The sequence below is a fragment of the Chinchilla lanigera genome, unplaced genomic scaffold (assembly GCF_000276665.1).
Source record: "Chinchilla lanigera isolate Chin_1 unplaced genomic scaffold, ChiLan1.0 scaffold00023, whole genome shotgun sequence".
Classification (NCBI taxonomy): domain Eukaryota; kingdom Metazoa; phylum Chordata; class Mammalia; order Rodentia; family Chinchillidae; genus Chinchilla; species Chinchilla lanigera.
The window spans coordinates 21,622,989-21,627,782 of NW_004955424.1; positions in this window are offsets into that span (position 1 = coordinate 21,622,989).

Consider the following 4,794-nt stretch of genomic DNA (forward strand, 5'->3'; position numbering starts at 1 on the left):
GATGGAGAGCCCTGCTCCATGCTGTCGGCTGGGATCAGCCTCAAGATAAGACTATAACTTCCCAGGCCATAAAAAAATTACACATCAGAGCAGAAGCACTGACCCCAAAACATCAGATGCTACCTCACATTGTGTTATGCAGATTACTTTTGCTGCATATCCTTCTCTCTGCATATGGCAGGGGTGATTTCACCCCTAACCTCGCTCACGGCACTCACCTACTTCCTGCCACAACTATAGTCACTCATCCCGGAGCCACTGCCCTCTTAACGAATTAATAAAACCTGGGTTTGGCCCGGAGTCATGGCCTTTGTTCCAGTTAGCCATCATTCTAGCTGGACCTGGGACCCCCTGGGCTCCCCACAACTACAAATACGCCTTAGTGTCTTCATTCTCATCATGTGTTCCACTGGAAGTGGTAGATTGGCATTAACTTATTGGCATTCCAATAACTTTCCCGTGGGTTTACAAATATAAACTGCCTGGATGAGGAGTCCTCTTTCTTCATATCTTCTTCAGTAAGTCTTATTTTCTATTTGGGGTTTTTTTCTTTTATAGTCATCTTAGTAGGTGTAAAGAAGTACCTCACTGTCAATCATTGTGGTTTTAATTTGCATTTCATTAATGACCAATGAGGATATCGTGTGTGCTTACTGACTACTTGTATGTCTTCTTTGAAGAAATGTTTGTCCTAATTGGACTTGGTGATGACCACCACTAATCTCAGCACTTGGGAGGCTGAGGCAAGAAAATGGTTGCAAGCTTGAGGTCACCATGGATTACACAGAGAGTTCAAGGTCAGCCTGAACTGGATAGCCAGGCACTGTCTCAAAAAAAAAAAAAGGTTTGTCCAAGTCTTTTGCCTGTTTTTAAAACTGGGTTGTTTCTCTTTTTGGTATTGTAACAGTTCTTTATACATTCTGGATCTTTCATCTCCAGATTTCTGAAGAAATTGATTCCGACCATTTTTTCCCAGCCCTCTCACTGACTTTATGAAGGAGAGTTATCTTAAGTATTTACTCCACCATTTTCCTTGACAATACTTCTTATTTATTATTTTTGACATTTGCTCAGCATCATGAACATCTTTAATATATGCACCAAAAAGAGGAAGACAAGATTCCTGCATCATAACTGCATCACGTGCAAATTACAGGGCACACACATTCCTACAACTCTACAACAAAAAGAAAAGCAGTGCAACTAAAAAACAAACAAACAATAATAAAGCGGGAAAAGATGTCAACAGAAACAGATTCAATCAACCTGAGTTGGTGCTTGAAATAATGACTCGTGGATCTTTCGTTAGCAAACACTTCTCAGGGCGTAGATAATGTAGTGGTGTCCCTCGAAAGAGACATGAAGCGTCAGGTGGTATGTCTGCAATATTGCCTAAGACAGGCATCCTGCACAACAAACAGGCTTTTGAATTTGCAGGATGTGTTTCTTTGGTGGAGGTGATTTCATCACAGCATATAGAAGCCACCCTTCAAGATTTAGATAGGTACAAATATATAGGTAATACACATAGGTAGCGTATAGGTAGTTTAAAGCAATAAGAAAGTACATGTATATATCTCACACCATAGATCTATGTCTGAAGCAATAAGAAAACTACGAAGATTCCAGTTATCAAACAGACTTTTAAGGAGCATAAATAATTTACAAAATGAAACAAAATTTTCACCAACATTTGAAAAAACTCAATCCTATCACATATGATACCTACTGTGCGCCATAAATCCATACATTGCAAGCCGCCACTCTGGGCCATCATGGCCCCTTTCTCCAGCTCCTGCACAGACACGGAGTGGGCGCTGCCCCGCAGTGTGCACCGATCTCCAGAGAATGACTCCCACGACTTCAAGAAAGGAGCTCCATACCTTCTCCTTATATCCTGAGTGAGTAGCAGGGCCAGGTGATGGGAAACACAAATTCAACTGGCCTTTTGATTTCCTGAAAGTGGATCCCTCCTGTATGCTTCAATATCTCACAATTGTGACTGCTTATGAAAGTTGTGATCATCAACTAACAACATAATATCTAGAAGTTTTGTGCACATTTTGGATCATTTATGACTTTAGTAACAGCATGGTTCTTTCCAAAGCACACTGCTTTCCTCTCAGATTCCCTTCTCTAATTTATTTCTGTATCGCCACTACCCCTTCCTCTCAATTTATTTATTTATTTTTGTCTTTTTAGACAGGGTCTCACTATGCAGTTCAGGCTGGCCTTGAACTTGCTTTGTAGCCCAGGCTGGGCTTGAACTTGCAGCTATCCCCCTGCCTCAGCCTCCTGAGTGCAGGGCTGTCAATTTATTTTAATAAGATTTGTTTCTAGCTATGAAATGTATATGTATTTTAAGAAATTTGAATAATAAAATTAGGAGGAAAAATATCCATAATTCTATCAATTTCTTCCTCCAGGATTTTAATGAAACAATTACATTCTGAATAAGGTGTTTCACATCCTTGTTTCAAGTAGAGAAAAAGAATCTTTTGCAGAATTCACTCTGGTTTTTGATAAATTTGGTTAACGTGCACAGACTAGGAACGCAATAGACATATTACCTAACAGGCACACCTGACATTCAGAAAATTAAACGTTAGCACTATTTGGCTCCACTGTAGATGGTTCTTCTTCATGACCTTATTTTAACAGATGTGTAAATGATAGGTATCATGTACAGAGTCTCAGTTGATGATATCATCTTCATACAACCAAACCAGGAAGATACCATTATTCTCAATTTATAAAATAAGAGTCTTCACTGAAGAGTTGAAAGTTTTAGGGGACATGAACCATCTTTCTTTGCTTCCAAGCGTTTTCTGTCCCTGACAACCCAACATCCCAGCGTGAGTACCAGAGTCTGCTCTTCATCGGCTTTGTGCTGAGCACTTCCAAACCCTACTCCTTCCTTCCTTTTCAAACCAGTATTGGTAGTGTTGGAAGGACATCCTGGAGTGTAAAACTTAGTTTCTCTGATTATTTCCCCTAAAAAGAGCCCTAAATTTTTTTATTTCTTTAAAGGCAGAAACACTTTTAAGGCTATTTGTACATATTATCAATTCCTTGTTTCAGTGGAGCTGTTGAAATCATAATTAAATCAGCAGAGCAGAGGCTTCAAGCATCACTGTGCCCTTTACAAAAATATTGGTTCACTTAATAGATGAAAACTGATTCTTGGTTGTTAACATTTATTTGCTAATTTACTTTTTTTTTTGGTACCAGGAATTGAACTCACGACCTCATGCTTGCCAGGCAGGTGCTCTGCCACTGAGCTATATCCCTAGCCCCTGTTAATTTACTTTTGATTGCTATAACTCACTGTGCTTTATTACATCAGTCCTTCATTCTACAGAGTGAACCTTACACAAAAACTGGCTAAATCCTTGAATAAGGAATGAAGGCGGGGGAAGGGTAGATCTGCAGACCTTTTCTTGCTTTAATTCACTCAGTAGTCATCCAGCTCTAACTCCACGCCAGGCACCATCAGATGAAAGTCCACCCCTGACCTCAAAGAGCTTGTGGACTAGCAAGGGAGAAAGTCATGCTGGGCATGGTGGCATATGCCTCTCATCCCATCTACTCAGGAGGCTGAGACAGCACAATCACAAATTTGAGAGCCGAGTTGGGCAATTTAGGAAGACGCTGCTTGATGGTTAAAATTTTTAAAAGGACTGGGGGATACGGCTCCGGGATGGCGTGCCCTAGGTTCTATCCCAAGGGCACTTAAATAAAAAAAAAAAAACAAACAGACAGACAGACAGACAATTACAGGACAGATTTATCGCTACTGTGACCAAAATAATAAGAGGAAAATGCTTTGGAAGACAAAGAGAAAATTACCTCAACGTGCTTCAAGTGGTTCCTGAAAGGCTTTTTGAAGATGCTGAGGGCTGAGCTCCATATTGAAATGAAGCAAAATGAAGCTTTCCATGAGTTCCCAAATACAACTAATCACTTCTCCAGCGGTGTCCTTTTACACTTACAACAATGTGTTGTACTTACTTTTTCCACGTCTCTCCTTCTAGGCTGAACTTCTTGATGGGGAAGAGCCTTCACCCCAATTAGCCTGGTACAATGCCCGAAAAAGTAACGCAAATGCAATAGAGATTTGTTGAATTATTTTAAAATTCTAGCCACAATGCTATTTCCTCCTATATTTTCCTCTTCACCTATCTAGGTACTGACCCATTGTTCCTGTCCTCTGTTTATTACACGTAAACAGGGTTTGTTTTGTTGTTTTTACTTTGCCGTGTTAGGGATTGAACACAAGGCCTCTGTACCGAAATACGCACCCAGCTCCTTTAAATTTTTTTCTATTTTGAGATAAGAGTCTTACAAAGTCGCTCGCGCCCACGGTGGTTTCGAACTTGATGATACTCCCGCCTCAGCCTCCCAGAATGTTGGGGTTACAGGCGTGCGTCACCACACCCGGCTGCTTAAATGAGTTTTTAAAAAGAGTAATGCATCTTAATTTAGGGAAAGCTGGAAAATACAGATTTTTTTTAAGTGCTTAATCGCCCACAATCCGACTGTCCAGCGACAACTACTGTTAATATTTTGGATTATTTCCGTCCAGTCTTTGAAGCCAGTACTGTACGAGTTCTATACTTCTCTCAAGAAAGGTGTGCGGGCTCCTGGTAGTGCACTACAGCCCCGGGTGGTTTATTATCATTTCCGATTCGGTTAAAGACAGCGGGACTGAAGGCTCAGACTCGGTCCAGCGCTCTGCTCTGCGCGCCCCTGGCAGCCCCCGCGCGGCCTTCAGACCAGGCGTGCGCGCGCCCG